Raw genomic sequence first — 17,558 nt, 5'->3', positions numbered from 1 at the left:
ATTTTGTTCTCTCCGTAAAATATAGATTAACTTTCCACAAAGTTTGAATTACCAATGATTTACAATTGAAATAACAAAGTTAGTGTTTTTTTTTTTATTTTATTTGAATGGTCTACGTATGCTTAGGTTTAGTATACTGATATCAATTGAAATTATTGCTAGATTGAGTGGGCTATGTATGTTCACTGGACTAGTTAGGGGGCAGTGTATGTTTGGTCACTGGATTTTTGAGTGGGTATGTTTCCCGCTGGATTTTTTGAGTGGGTATGTTTCCCGCTGGATTTTTGAGTGGGTATGTTTCCCGCTGGATTTATGAGTGGGTATGTTTCCCGCTGGATTTTTGAGTGGGTATGTTTCCCGCTGGATTTATGAGTGGGTATGTTTCCCGCTGGATTTTTGAGTGGGTATGTTTCCCGCTGGATTTATGAGTGGGTAGGTTTCCCGCTGGATTTATGAGTGACCTGCATACATTTGTCGGATATTTTGAGTAAGCTAGGTTTGCTTACTGGATAAAGCTATAATGTTTGTTAATTAAATAGGCTATTTTACTAGATCAAATGAAATACCAATATTTTCAAGATTTTATTTAATAGAAAAGCTACATACAATAATAAAATAGTTTTAGATTGATCATGCCATTTTACATACAGTCTGGAACGGTTTATTTCGGTGAATTATTATAAATTACAGAAACAAATTACTTCTGATGACGAACACTGTACACCACGGGGAACGCCGCCTGGTTTGCTTCCGAAGCGGCGTGGACGAGCAAAGAAGTCTAAGTGGAGAAGGAGTCCTTCTTCTTCTTCCACGTCGAGCAACGAACCTGTACCTAGGAAGTCGCTTCTAGCGAGCTTAGTAGTGAATCTGAATAACCATTCAATTAATTGTTAAGTTAAAAGTAGAAAATTATATTTTTAAATTATAAAGCAGTATAAAATTTATTAAAAAAATGTGCATGCCAAGTGTATTTAAATATTGATATTATATTTGCATCTTATTGATTTATGAAATATTGTATGTATTGATATAATATTATGTTAAAACTCTATTGATTGAATTAATGTATATTGATAATAATATATTTACGCTCTATTGATTTAGAAAATATATAATGAACTTAATCAGTAGCTAATATAATAAATGTACCTAAGCGAATGTCATGATTTAACATTATCAAAATGTGTACTAAATTACAATTTACATAATTAAGTTCATGAGATTTAACTATGTATATTTTTTTATACCACTAAGGAATTAATGTTCCAGTATTTATTTCATTTATTTAATCAGATCCACTAATTATGTTTAGTTATTTTCATTTTTCTTAAATAAGTGTGCGTCGGGAGACAGCACAATATCGGATGGCCGAATGTCATGATTTTTAGAAAATATTGTTATTATTTTAGTGAATTTAAAAAAATGTTACGATTTTAGTATATATTTTAAAGTTAAAAAGTGGCAACACTGTTAAAAACTTCAATCTTGTTTGGCAAGGAAGTGGTAATGTGGAGGGGATAGAGAGGCTTGTTGTAGGCCTAGAGCTCACTCAGAATCATTACTCTGTTAGCTTCGATAGAGCTCAGACTACTTGAGGAATCTATGTCCGATAGCTGTTAAATAATAAGTTATTGTGTATTGAATATTGAATAATTAAAGTGTGTGTGTAAGTGAAAAATATACTCGGGTTTGGCTGGAGTAACGTGTTTTCTTTTTAAGTCCAGTAGAATTAGCTTTTAAATCGGAAATAATTCCTACAAAAGATTTTATTGTTTTAATGGCTTCATTGGTTGCCCATTAAGACTCTCCTATGTTTTCGACTTCGACGGAGTTGTGCTTAAGTGGTGGGGGCCCCCGAAAGAGGCACTTTTTCGGTTTTCCGGTTATACCGCGTAAAGGACTTACCCTATCAAAAAGTGGTCTTCATGACGGTTGAAGGGCACTTAATCCTGCATTGAATAAGACCAAATTCATATGTTTTGGACAAACCGTTCTCGAGCTAATGTTCGGCCAAGTAGAAAATATACGTATAATTAATGACCCTCTCCACGTCCAATGGTTTGTTACCCACAGGCTTCCAAGTCTTGAAAAGGGCCACCTCAACCAGTGTAACCCTATCAAGGCTTACGAGCTTGATGCGCCTATCCTTGTTCGTCCCAGCCGTTCCTTAACTGCGGTTGCTGCACTTCTTCCTGGCACTCACCTGAATGACTCTGTGTTACCTACTGTGGCTGCCCCTCTTCCTTGTATCCTCCTGCATGACTACGTTGCCTAGCCGTATGCCTGGTCTAAGGTTCGACGCCAAAAATCAACAACAACAAGTTCATATTAAAACGCTGAAGAGTTTTTTGTTCGTTTGTTTGAACGCGCTAATCTTAAGAATTACTAGTTTGATTGAAATCATTATTTTTGTGTTGAATAGCTCATACATTGAGGAAGGCTATAGGATATATACAATCACTCTACGACTAATAGAGGCGAAGCAGTAAAGAAAAATGTTGCAATAATAATAATAATAATAATAGCGACACCACGGGGCCAGTTGTTAATCCGAGTGCTCCCGAGAGTCGGTCAAGACCCTCGTCTTCGGCTTGCCGAAGTGGAATCCGAGAGGGTCTGCAGGACTTTCACCTCTGGCTTGCCTTAACCGGCCGGCCAGAGTGGAGTCGCTAGAGCTATATATGCTCCAGGGGTGGAAGTGTTAAAGGGCATAACGCCGCGAGTAACCTCGGAGAAAGCGCAGCACACCTCTCTACACCCCTGAGCTGGCAGACGCCAATGTTGCCCCTCAGTCCGGTCTATACGACTCATGACGCCAGGGGGGGCCCATTTAGTCGCTGGCTAGTCACCGCCTGCCATTTTTTCAGTCAGAGACTATGAACCAGGCAGGTGTCCCGTAGTCTCCATCCATAGCCCAGTAACCAGTCCCTCCATCCTTCATCCATAACCCTAGTCCATTCTCCAATAACTGCAATAGCTCCTGTGCACAGGCTGGGATGGTCTCTGGCTACATCCCATGATATAGTCAGAGACTAGATCCAGCATGTGCACCACTTTCACTTTTGTCGATTATTTTGCGCTTAAAACGGCCTCTACGTGTTGGATCTGTATCCCCACGCAAGCCTGTAAAGGACCGGGCCACTTTTGACCCGTGAGCTCCAAAGCGTACAAATAATAATAATAATAATAATAATAAGCCCCGCAGGGCAGCTTTGTGGCGAGCTGTTGGTGAGTAGCGACACCACGGGGCCAGTTGTTAATCCGAGTGCTCCCGAGAGTCGGTCAAGACCCTCGTCTTCGGCTTGCCGAAGTGGAATCCGAGAGGGTCTGCAGGACTTTCACCTCTGGCTTGCCTTAACCGGCCGGCCAGAGTGGAGTCGCTAGAGCTATATGCTCTAGGGGTGGAAGTGTTAAAGGGCATAATGCCGCGAGTAACCTCGGAGAAAGCGCAGCACACCTCTCTACACCCCTGAGCTGGCAGACGCCAATGTTGCCCCTCAGTCCGGTCTATACGACCCATGACGCCAGGGGGGGCCCATTTAGTCGCTGGCTAGTCACCGCCTGCCATTTTTTCAGTTAGAGACTATGAACCAGGCAGGTGTCCCGTAGTCTCCATCCATAGCCCAGTAACCAGTCCCTCCATCCTTCATCCATAACCCTAGTCCATCCTTCAATAACTGCAATAGCTCCTGTGCACAGGCTGGGGATGGTCTCTGGCTACATCCCATGATATAGTCAGAGACTAGATCCAGCATGTGCACCACTTTCACTTTTGTCGATTATTTTGCGCTTAAAACGGCCTCTACGTGTTGGATCTATATCCCCACGCAAGCCTTATAAAGGACCGGGCCACTTTTGACCCGTGAGCTCCAAAGCGTACAAACATAATAATAATAATAATCATTTATTTGCCTTAAATAGGTGGTTACAGAGTAGTTCTTATTTGATTAGATATAATGTAACTTAAGACCTATTTAGTCATAGACTATGACATGCAAGCACGGAAAATAGTATTTAAACTATTTTCACGCGTACAAAGTTGATTTTGTGGCGTCGAACCTTGGACCAGGCATATAGCTTAGCAATGCAATCGTACAGGAGGGTACAAGGAAGAGAGGCAGCCACATTAGGTAACACAGAGTCGTTCAGGAGAGTGTCAGGAAGAGGTGCAGCAACCGCAGTTAAGGAACGGCTGGGACGAACAAGGATAAGCGAATCAAACTCGTGAGCCTTGTTAGGGTTACACTGATTAAGGCGACCATTTACAAGGCTTGGAAGCATGTGGGTAACAAGCCATTGGACGTGGAGAGGGTCATTAATTATACGTATATTTTCTACTTTGCCGAACTTTAGCGCGAGAACGGTTTGTCCAAAACATATGAATTTGGTCTTATTCAATGCAGGATTAAGTGCCCTTTAACCGTCATGAAGACCACTTTTCGATAGGGTAAGTCCTTTACGCGGTATAACCGGAAAACCGAAAAAACGCCGCTTTCAGGGGCCCCCACCACTTAAGCACAACTCCGTCGAAGTCGAAAACTTAGGAGAGTCTTAATGGGCAACCAATGAAGCCATTAAAGCAAAAAAATTTTTTGTAGGAATTATTTCCGATTTAATCAAATTTTGTGTTTAATTCTACTGGCCTACTAATTCATTTCGAATTCGAAACAAATGACATGCGTACACTTCTTTTTAAAATCGCGTGATCGTTTTGATTTGATGATGGACCGTGTCCAATCAGCCAGCCGAATGATATACCTAAACGAATGATTCACATCTTAGACAGTGATTTTGGACAATTTGACATCTTAAGTGGTTGCAATAGATGCTATTTTGTAACGGATATTTGTGATGTGTAGTCGACTCTACAATAATACCTACTTCGGGCTTTGACACTTACCTACGCCAACAAGTTTAGTCCTCCTGTCTCAGACTTAGAATTCTTGGGTTAGATTCCCAGTAGGATCAAAATTTTGGTGTTTGATAAGTGCTACGGCTCGTTCTTAGCCTAGGTAGCCAGTCTACCTAAGGGACGCCATAACAAACAATTAAACCTTGCACCAAAGATAATAAAATATGGAAATTGGCCATTTTGTGGTGGCTTAATGTGCTGTGGACTGTACCTACTATCACTTTTAACGAGTTTTGAGAAAAACGGTAGTGGAAATTTTTCCTAAAGAAAGTTAAAACAAATCTAGTGACTTTCACATTTCTATAAAGAAAATACAATATCGCATAACGTCTGTCGTAATATCGCGTGTCATCATCCCAAAATTACCTCTTTCTACAAATAATACCTCGTAATACTTCTCTAGAAGTATTTTGACATTTAAGAGCTTTTAAGTTAAAGTTCCCGCAGTGTAGTGCCCTTTCATCATTTCTATTAATATTTATTGGTCATGACTGCTGTTCACAAAAAAGGTTTTATTTTTAAACCACAAAAATAAGTGAAAGTGTAATTATAAAAGAGGATTTAACCTCAGTAGATAAACCATTACTAAAACGACTTTCCAAAAACGATTAAGCTGTTTTTATTATTTCATACCAATCTACGTGCAAAAAGTATAATATCATATTTCGACATGCGCCTGAGCATAATGAAAAATTCATTGTCTCGAGTCGGCGTCCACGCAACTTGAAGTTGTTTTTCTTGACACAATATCTATCGCAAAAAGCAAATACTTAATCGCTGGAAATACGAAATAAATCGATTTCACGTATAGAATAAGATTTAGATACGATGATGTAGGAAAAGCGTCGAAGCCAATCTACTCATTTAAAACACAAATTACCTATAGACTAAAATGAATCGTGTTTTCTGTGAATTCTACGATGAATACGAGTATTACACTGATTTACACTCCATTTTTATCAAAATTTCTACAAGACGCTTACAGGACTCGAACCCACACGTATTTTTTTTAGCCTACCGTCGACTTAGCACATCAGACTGCCTATGAGATATCAAGTTTTCTTCAGCCATCCATTCCACGCTAGACTTTCTGCTAAAGACGTCGTTGGTCTATTTAGGGTGAATTCGACCAAACAAGAGTAAATATTAATATCAGAATAAATCGTCAGTTTTGACATATTTCCTACACTGAAACTGTCAATGTGCCAGTTATACCAGGATTTATTCTCGGATAAAAGTTTGGTCGAATCGGGCCTTATGAGGATAACATTCTCAAATAACAAAAGACTATCCTATTTATTAACTATAGGTATTTGAAAAAGATTATGTTAGCCTCTCAACTCTTTCAAAACCTTTCTTCTATTTGCTACGAATAAATTGTAAAAACACTATACTTACTAAACTACCCAGTATTTTCTTACTCTTGTAAAGTTGTCCCAAATAGAATTGAAAAGTCTGATTTATATCAGACTTTTCAATTCTACTTATTTGGGGCAACTCAACGACTTCGAAGTATTCTTCTTCGTTTTATTCGACTGCTTCTCTTAAGGAATTTCAATTTTCAACACAGCACGGTATGGTGCCTGCATCGGTAGATGGTAACTCACACAAAATAATAATATTGTATCAATCAAATAATAGATTTATTGCCTCCGATTATATCAAAACAATCCAAAAGAAAGCCGCGTCAAAGGCCGACATAAACGATGTATCATTATAAACTACAGTTTAATCATGGTAGGTGGTACATCACGGACAAATGGATCAGTGAACAAATCTGCATAATGTAAAAGTGACTACTTATCACCTTATACAGTTACAATTACATAGTACCTACAGCTAGCACTGTTATATGCAATAAAACAAAATAAATGCGAACATTCTTTACGTTTATTGAGATTGGATTTCTGTAAAACAAAAAAAAGATCACAAGGGCATTCAATAAAAAAGTCTTCATTGAAAATAACGAAAACATGAAATGAAAGAAAAATAATAGATATTAAAAAAGAAAAACATAGTGATTACAACAAAACAAATAGGAACAACATACAGGGTGTCCCAAAAACAATGGATAACCTTGTAACCATCAATAGGCCTCGCCATGGTCTCCCTAACGTCCAATTTTGACCCCAGTAAAAATATCACCGTTTTCAAGATTTTTAAGTTTTTGTGCATTTTTAGAAAATTGCCACCTGCGATTACTTTTTCTCATGCCATTTCTACAAATGAGGATACTTTTCAATCTAGTTTTTTTCCTTATCACAAGGGATAGTTGGGCTATCAAAAGAAAAGATTAAAGTTCAACAAACTAGTTTAAAAGTATGAAAATTTTAAGAAATTGCAGAGAAGAAGGAAAAATTAATTCATTGTCTTGCACTTTTGATCAGCCGTCGTGTAAAAAAAATGTAGGAAGACCATCGTGCCCATTACCTTAAAAACTTCCTTGGTTAATTGAGATTCTTAAAAGGTATCACATGCCTATGTATTCTGTATTATTTTTATCTTATGGCTACTTGAATAGCAACTAGTACGAAAACTGCAAAAATGAGTTTTTCTCGTAATAGTTAAACTAGGACTGCATAGTGGCATTAAATACAAATGGATAATTTTTAGCGTAGGAATTTTGATAAAGCAACATTTTATCATCATCATCATCATCATTTCAGCCATAGGATGTCCACTGCTGAACATAGGCCTGTACCCCAATGATTTTCATAATGACCGCTTAGTAGCGGCCTGCACCAAGCACCTTCCTGCTTACCTTTATGAGGTCGTCGGTCCACTTTGTAAGTGGACGTCCTACGATGCGCTTCCGGTACGTAGCCTCCACTTGAACCCTGTTGCCCCATTGGCATCCGTTCTGCGTTTTTGTGATTGCTTAATTTTTGTTTTAAACCTTATAAATGTGCCTATAGACAGATACCCGTGATAATACACGGCTCGGAAACGTGGATTTTTTGGACAGCGTGCTATGGAAGGGGCTATGCTCGGGTTTCTTCACGAAACCGTATCAGAAATTAGGAGATCCGTAAACGAACTAAAGTCGCTGACATAGCTCGACGGATCAGCAAGCTGAAGTGGCAATGTGCAGGGCACAGTAGTTTGCAGAACTGAGGCAGCAGGGTTAAAGTGGAGGCTACGTACAGGAAAGCGCATCGTAGGTCGTCCACCTACAAAGTGGACCGACGACCTCATAAAGATAAGCAGGAAGGTGCTGGATGCAGGCCGCTACCAAGCGGTCATTATGAAATCATTGGGGTACAGGCCTATGTTCAGCAGTGGACGTCCTATGGCTGAAATGATGATGATGATGATGATAAAATGTTGCTTTATTAAAATTCCTACGCTAAAAATTATCAATTTGTATTTAATGCCACTATGCAGTCCTAGTTTAACTATTACGAGAAAAACTCATTTTTGCAGTTTTCATACTAGTTGCTATTCAAGTAGCCATAAGATAAAAATAACACAGAATACATAGGCTTGTGATACCTTTTTAGAATCTCAATTAACCAAGGAAGTTTTTAAGGTAATGGGCACGATGGTCTTCCTACATTTTTTTTACACGACGGCTGATCAAAAGTGCAAGACAATGAATTAATTTTTCCTTCTTCTCTGCAATTTCTTAAAATTTTCATACTTTTAAACTAGTTTGTTGAACTTTAATCTTTTCTTTTGATAGCCCAACTATCCCTTGTGATAAGGAAAAAAAGTAGATTGAAAAGTATCCTCATTTGTAGAAATGGCATGAGAAAAAGTAATCGCAGGTGGCAATTTTCTAAAAATGCACAAAAACTTAAAAATCTTGAAAACGGTGATATTTTTACTGGGGTCAAAATTGGACGTTAGGGAGACCATGGCGAGGCCTATCGATGGTTACAGGGTTATCCATTGTTTTTGGGACACCCTGTATTATTACCCAAATACTTTTTTTTTTTCATTTTTTATATTTAGATATTTATTCCATCAATCAATTGCGATGGGCAACACAGTTTTAGCCTACACATTTTGCTTAAGTTGTAATAATGAGGGAAATATAAAAAAATGGTTGTGATTAAAACATAAACAATAAATCAATCTTCATATAGAAAAAAAGCAATCAAATACTTTAACTCAAACATAAACTCACAATATCAAATCAATTACTTTTCATATTGACAATCAATCAATTAATAATTTTGAATCTTTATTAATAAATCAATTAACAAAGATAAACATTGCACTGACAAAACCACTAGTAGTTAGTTTTACTTTATTAAAAAATCAACAGAACAAAAATAAACAAAAATCAATATTATGGCTGCAAAAAAAATAGAACAAAAACTTTAGTTTCACAGTACCACTTCCTTTCAAGGGCTCACAAAGAAAGTCAAATCATCCAGATAGCATCTCATTTGTCAATACGAAATGCTTTCTTGAAGTACCGACGACAGCACATTAAGCTTGACACCATGGCCTCTCAAGCACTTGTGATAGGGACTGTTTAGTAACAAAAATGTATAAGTTAATGTGCTATCTTCAGTACAATGTCTTTTGTCTCGCGATCAGGGCGTAATTATTCAATCAATGCGCGTGCGTCACGAGCTTGTTACAGATTCCCATCGCATAACGGTGTAACACCCACCCACGGGTTTGAATGAAAATGATAAAGGTTCGTAAGAAATCATGGGCCTTATTAAAAAAAAATTAAACGCACGTTTCAACGCGCATTTAACTTTTTGTAATAAGAACACTTACAGCTTGAGAAAGGTTAATGTATAAAACGTTATAAGGCAAAGAAGTTAGAGGTAGCCTGAAATTAAAGGATTCCCGTATTCTGAAACGACTCTAATAAAGTTTGAAAAGTCTAAACTCAACTATAGATTCACGTCTCCGACTATCTATTGACACTAAACCGTTAATCAATTCTCAAGTGCAAACTTGAGTGTTATCTTAAAATGTAATACAGGCTTATGAGCTCATAATATCGTAGGCTCTTTATTTCTTGTTCCTGTTCGGTTGCTCATTGATATTTATTTAAGTTTCTGTGCTATTTACTCCAGAAATATCACGAAACACATACACGCAATCATTAAAAAGGAAAAAATTATTGGACTTAAACAGTAGGTCGAAATATTTCCTACATGAGGCTAACGTTACTTGACGATTATGGGAAAAATTATAAAACAGATTTGCGTGAAAGAAGTGATTCGTGGTGTTAAAAATGTGCGGGTACGTCTAATTTTACTATTATAAACACGCGATGGATATGACAGCTAGAACAAAGTTTCCCGGCATGCGATGGTATAGTTCCAAGCCGGTTCCATGTACGAGTATATTGGTTGGAATTTTGATCTCTCTTATTAGCGAAACATAGCGAAAATCGACACTTCAGGCACCTTCAGGTCACTTCACAGTTTTGCTTTCATTTTTCAACCAATTTGAGATGTTCCAGTTTTGACATGTCTAACTGTTAACTAGATGACAATAGGGTTTTACGCGGTATACTTTTTATCAATACTTTGGTCCACTTGGTAGAAATGGCTGGTGGATCTCACCCGAAAAATATACCAGGAATCCGTATCTAGCCATCCCATTAATTTATCTTCTCTCTCTAGACCCTTAATTTCGAGAATTCACCACATTCTTAACAAGCTGTTGGTGTCATTATGCTAAAGTAGTCATCAGAAAACCCATTGCTAAATAGTCGTACAGGACAATAGAACATTAATATGTTCAGTCTTGAAAAAAAGTTAATCTACACATCCACATCCTCATTTTTAGCTTTGGAAATAGCCCGCTTTAAGATATTTTTATTGGCTTTATAAGTCTCACGCAGCTCCGCTTCAAGCGCTAGATCACGGACTTTCCTCCGCCGACTACGAGTAAAAGCCCTTCTTGACCTATTGCTGACATATCGAAGCTCAGCGATCTCCTCAGTCCACCAGTACGGAAGCCTACGCGGATAGAAGTGCCATGGGATACCCTTTCGTAAATAATTCTTGCTCACACGAGGCGAGCCTTCATAACCACACCATTCCCGCACAATCGTCACCTCTTCCTCAAACTCAAATTCCAAAAGCCACCTGGGTTTGGATTTTTTCGGGCGACCGATGGCCTTGTTAACACCTAAAGGCTTGAATTCAACAGCAATATTTTCTGACACATCTAGAGATGCCATCTTCTCTTCCAACGGTACGTCCAAGCTGGTACCCGGTTGGGCCATTTGCTGGGACTCAGGCGTAATCTGTAGGCGACCATGAATGTTAACGACGGGTTAAAAAAGGATTTATTACAATAATTGTCGAATATGAGACACACAATCAAAGTAATAATTTTGAATTCGGTCACATAAATGAAAAAGAAAAAAAAGGAAATGTTAAATAGTTATCTTGATAGCTCGTACCTATATTCATCTACCTACAGCAACTTCAGGTAATGATATAGCGAAAAAAATGCAGTCCTCTGTTGGACTATAACCTCCCCGAAGATTTCCTAAAGACCAGAGTCACTGCTCGCATTCAGAACAAAAAAAATTGCACAAATTATAAATGGACTTGAAAGATTTCCTTGCAGAATGAACTGAATTCATACAAAATTAAGTACATTTTTGAGTTCAATCGTAATTTATAAATGTTTAACCTTTTAATGACAGTTCAGCAGTATTTTAACCAAGTTATAGGATTTAAAATTGTAGTTGTCAATACTGAATGGGATTCGATTGCGGGTATCGGTGTTAATAACCATTACCGAGGCATTCTTCATTGTACCGACCGACGAGAAATAATTCGTATTGCAATTTTTCTTATTTTTATTTCCATTATATTGACGCCGAGGCAGTTGTCGGCGAATTAAAGGTTAAGGATTTAAATGGCAAGGTTATTTTATGTAGTCTTAAATGATATTGTAATTATTCATTATGAAAGGAAAATACGGTCAAATTACTCATCAGCAGAGAAACTGATATGCGATTAAATTATTCTTATATGATTTGATATTATATCTACCTAATTTACAAGTAAAAAAATAAGAAAAAAAACCACAGAAAGTCCGTAATCTATCCTCAAGTAGTGATGGGAACAAAACACAACACTGATTGTCGATCATCGATCTGATTTTCCGATCACGGCCCTCATTAAACTTTAATGGTTCGATCAGATCACGAGATAAGATTTTGGAGTTGAACAGATGTCTTGCACATTTTATTGAGTCATTAATTTTTTCTTCAACATCATCATTTAAGTTCGATGGTTGTTTGATAATAACAGCTGTACAGCAGTCAAATAGTTCGTGACACCCAACGTGGTCAAAATGTTGATAACACAACCCTATTCCTATTGTAACAAGGACGTGTTGCAAACTTTTTGGCTACTTAAGGTGTCACGGAATATTTGACGCTGACTGTACTTGTGTACCGCATACTTTCGTCTTATTTTGAACTAGCTTTCCGACCGCGGCTTCGCCCGCGTGGAATTTTGTTTGTCACAGAAAAACTTTATCGCGCGCGTCCTTGTTTCAAAAACCGGGATAAAAACTATCCTATGTCCTTTCCCGGGACTCAAATTATCTCTATGCCAAATTTAATCAAAATCGGTTCAGTGGTTTAGGCGTGAAAGCAAGACAGACAGACATACAGACGGACGGACAGACAGAGTTACTTTCGCATTTATAATATTAGTATAGAAGTATAGATTGACAGCTTTGCAGATGATATGTCCTAATCTATAGTTCATTTCACCTAAGATGATCCGTATGACACTTCAAGGTTATCCATATTACGCATACTACATATGCAGAATATTTTTGAAAAAATATTTGTATTTTATTAGCAATACAGTGTGAGTCACGTTAAAGTGTACATATGAAAATATATGAAACTAGACCTATTTTTATCGACAAAAAAGAGGTCAAAAAATTTTTGAGATTTTTTTTTAATTTTTTATAGATTTTTTTTTCTTCCAATTACTGTAAAGAAAACGTAATAACTTTTAAACTAAGAGGTATATCCTGATAAAATAAAAACAGTAATAAAGCTAAATAACAGGCGATACTAAAAAAATACATTAAATACACAAAAAATGCTAAAAAATAATAAAAATTGATACTTTTTGAAAAAAATCTGCTTTTAAATTCGTGTTTTTTTGGTTATTTGATAAATTTCTCCAAAAAATGCCCCTATAACGGGTGGTTTTTATTACTTTGTGTTATTTTCTATCGTATTATCTTTGTAAAACCAAAAATCGCATGTCTCTATCCCTATCACAACATTTGCTATGATCGTTTGAACAAAGGCCTGCCACAACATTATTATCTGCTACAGATAGAGACAATTTTAATTTTAACTAAAATGATTATTTTACTTCAAAATCTTTTGTTTTTATTTGAAATCTAACTTGTCTTGATCAAAATTACAAATCTAGAGTCATTTTCAGTTTCGTTGTTAACGAAGCGTTGAATGGCGCGCCCGGAGAGGCTTAGTTCAAAGGATCATTGCAAACGTTGTGATAGGGATAGAGACATGCGATTTTTGGTTTTACAAAGGTAATACGATAGAGAATAATACAAAGTAATAAAAACCACCGGTTATAGGGGCATTTTTTGGAGAAATTTATCAAATAACCAAAGAAACACGAATTTAAAAGCAGATTTTTTTCAAAAAGTGTCATTTTTTATTATTTGTTGGCCTTTTTTGTGTATCATATGTATTTATTTAGTATCGCCTGTTATTTAGCTTTATTACTGTTTTTTTTTATCAGGATATACCTCTTAGTTTAAAAGTTATTACGTTTTCTTTACAATAAGTAATTGGAAGAAAAAAAAATCTATAAAAAATTAAAAAAAAATCTCAAAAATTTTTTGACCTCTTTTTTGTCGATAAAAATAGGTCTAGTTTCATCTATTTTCATATGTACACTTTAACGTGACTCACACTGTATAATAAAAAATTATTAACTACTTGTCTTGAAATATATAGTAAAATCTGAGTCTATTGATTTTGATTTCGATTAAATATGATGTAAAAATATTTTTCATTTAATGTACGCAATGTGTGAAACGGAATAGATTTAGTGCTGAGGTATTTGATGTATAACAAAATCGATTATTTCCGCGATTCAGTAATCGATTGCAGTGAATACTTAGTTATTAAAAACATCACAAAAATCAACTATATTTTTCGATTGTTGACTTTAATAAACGCATTGAAAATAAATTAACAGTTTTTAATTTAAAAAAACAGAACCAGTACTTTTTAGGAATCGTTTTTTTGAACACGAAGTCCATGGAATTTGAATATTATCTATAAATAAAAAATTGTTAGAATAGTGTTATTTTTTATAACAAATATAAAAAAAACATGTTTTTTGTTGAATAACACCTATACAAAATATTTCTCTAAAAGTAGGTTTTACTAAAGAGATAAAAATCGATAGAAAAATCGCTATGGTTTAGTTATGTGACATCTCTATAACTTTCAAACTCGAAACGTCATACGAATCATCTTAGGTGAAAAAGACTATAGGAGGATATCTTTTCGTTCGTTTCAGCCGAAAGACGTCCACTGCTGGACAAAGGACAAATATTTTACTAGCAATTAAAATAAATTTTGCTTTGTATGACTACTAATAGAGTAGAGCTTGATTAGACGTATTCGGCTTTGAGCACCCGCACAAATAGCACCTGCTATTAGCTATCGATAGGTGCTCTAAGTGGAATAGGCCAGGTGCTATTGGGGCGGGTGCTCAAAGTGAAATACGTCCTTGATTGTAATTAAGTAATTTTAATAATAATTTACGAAAATTTTTGAGACAATTCCTGTAAGACACCAAGCAGACTACATATAGTACTTTTTGTCGGCCGATAGTTTGGTTGGGCTGTTAAATCAGTATGAACATGTATGGAAGTGCACACACATTCGATTTGATGTCGGCCGCTTCCTCATACATATTCGAAGCTGACCAACCTATTGGCCGACTGAAAATCTGTAGTCTACGGGGTTATCCAATTATACCTACGTAAGAATGGATTTATTGCTCTTACACCAAAAACAAAGAGTCAACAAGGAAGTTTTGGCATAAGTACTTAAATATCTTTGAAATGATACTTTTTGAATAGTTAATTTATTGTTTCGAAAGTTATAATGATAAACCAATGGCCACCATCAAAAGTAAACCGCATCTCATTCAGCTGATGAAATAATCATCAACAAATGTATGGCCTTTGTACTTCGTATCATGAATGCTTGTTCAATTATATTTTAAACAACCGTAACGTTATGATAAATATTAGGGGAGACCGGGGATAGTTGACTAATTTTTTACTAAATCATACATATTTTTTGTGTTTTCATCCATACAGACAAATAAATCGCATTAATGGATAGAAGAACTATTAAACTAATAAAAAACAACAAAACATAGTTCATTATTAAAAATCATCATCATATTTAAATGCATTTTATAGAACATCAACACTTAGTCAATCTACCCCGGTTCCGGGGTAGATTGACTATATGCCCGGGGTAAGTAGACCTACGTATCATTAAGCAAGAAATTATGAGAAGAGTTAAGTAATAAAACGCTATTTTCAATTTAATTGAACTCTTTATTCAAAAACAATTATAATCAGGTACAGACATCTTTAATAAGTCTTTAAAAAAAGTATCAACTCTTAGTATTTAAACTTTTTAAACTAAAATCTTCTTCAGTCTCATTTTAAATCACATATCACTCTGTGTATACAGGGTGTCCCAGATGGGTGAATCAAACTGATAGGGGAGGTAGTTCTACTAATGTATTATCCCTAAAAAATATGAAAAAAAAAACAAAGCACATAAAGACACAATTTTTTTTTAAGTGAAAATCAATAAGCTTTGCCTAAGTATCTGGCTATAATTGCTGCGTTTGGAGTTAATTTGTACTTTTTTCTTACCAATATTAATTGTACATGATCGCTTCGTTTATCTGTAAACAAACTTTTGAAAATAATGACTAGATTTCGAGTTTAGAGCACTTTATTAAAAAAAAATCCGAACTCAAAATTTTTTTTCATATTTATTTGAGATAGTATATTAGTAGAGCTACCTCCCCTAGCAGTTTGATTCACCCATTCTGTGACACCATGTATAGTAGTTTTACGTTTCCGAGTATTTCTTCTATTATTATCTAAACGTGGCGCCGCTTTAGGAAAGGGTCTTATTTTTTCATCGTTTAGTCGTCCGTTTATAGATCCTCATCGTGCTGTAGCAATAAAAATAATGTATGTATTAAGAATCGAATAAATAGATAATTTTAAAGATATTTTAAACTCAAAATGTTATTGGGGTTGGTTTATTCAACCAGCCCCGAAAGAAATTAGTCTACCAACCCCAAACGACATTTTAAGTTTCGATGGCATGGATAACCTACTGCCACCTAATAAAGAAATAACACAAAAAATAATATCAATGTGGACTCATAAAACACTCTGACTAATAGGCAAACGGTTAACATAAAATGTATAGGTACCAAATCAAACAATTTGCAACACGAAAATATTACTTACATGATATGAAAACAAATCACGGGTCACTACTCGAAAACGGCGTGTGCCGGCGACGCGGTGCTACCGACGCCTAAGCGGGGGGCGGAGAGTGATGCGCGGCTGCGCTGGGATGACGCAATACTCAAACCGTTGGCGAGTTTTTGGCGGTTAGTCTACCTACCCCTATAGGCAACCATCCCCGGTCTCCCCTACTTTCGATGGTTGACCTTAATTAGATTTATTTTTGTTTATATTTCAGAAGCAAATAGGTTGCTACGCTAAGGGCTGATTTTTCAATTGTCAGATATCTTTTAAGTGAAGAATAAACTTCTCAATTACCGTTGTGGCTAAACGCAAACCGCGAAAGCCAAGAAAAAAAAAAACTTGTCAATTTGACATATTTCCTATACTTAAACTGTCAATATGCAAAACTTATTCTTCAGTTATTAGATAAGCGACGATTGAAAATTCAGCTCTAAAAATCTGAATAAATACTTGGATTTGGAGGAGCTGTCAAAAAATATAAGTAGCTTGCTGAAAAATAATCTCATTTCAACACGTCTGATTAACTTTTAAAATGCCGTTTAATAGAATGAATACTCGATTTCGACAGCATCGATTTCACGAAAAAGTTGCAGTTGTCACCGAAAATAGGTTTCACTTGGAATAGTCGCAAAAAAGTCCCAAATAAACGGTTTAAGTTTCAATGCCACACAAAACAACGATTAACGAGTAGTTTGTTGCGAAAACGCCTATGTACAGTCAGCGTCAATTAGTTCGTGACACCCAAAGTGCCCAAGAAATTGAAAACACAACCTTATTCCAATTGTAATAAAGGCGTGTTGCGAACTTTTTGGCTACTTTGGGTGTCACGAACCATTTGACGCTGGATGTACCACAACGGTATTCTCCGACCGAAGTACGGAACGTTAAAATTTACTACGAAAACAAAAACATAACTCGGCTGTGGCGTACTTTCACTGGATCGGTTTGGATCTTAATTTTTACGTAATTAGCCTCTAGACGTTTTGGGGAAAGATTGACAGGTTTGTTTAAAAATAAGTACATGCCCTAGTAGGTAGGTCTTATTGATTTTGCAAATCAATAAGACCTACCTACTAGGGCATGTAATATCGGAAGGTTTTCA

This window comes from Ostrinia nubilalis, chromosome 21, assembly GCF_963855985.1.
Source record: "Ostrinia nubilalis chromosome 21, ilOstNubi1.1, whole genome shotgun sequence".
Taxonomy (NCBI): domain Eukaryota; kingdom Metazoa; phylum Arthropoda; class Insecta; order Lepidoptera; family Crambidae; genus Ostrinia; species Ostrinia nubilalis.
Note: the sequence above shows the minus strand (reverse complement) of the source record.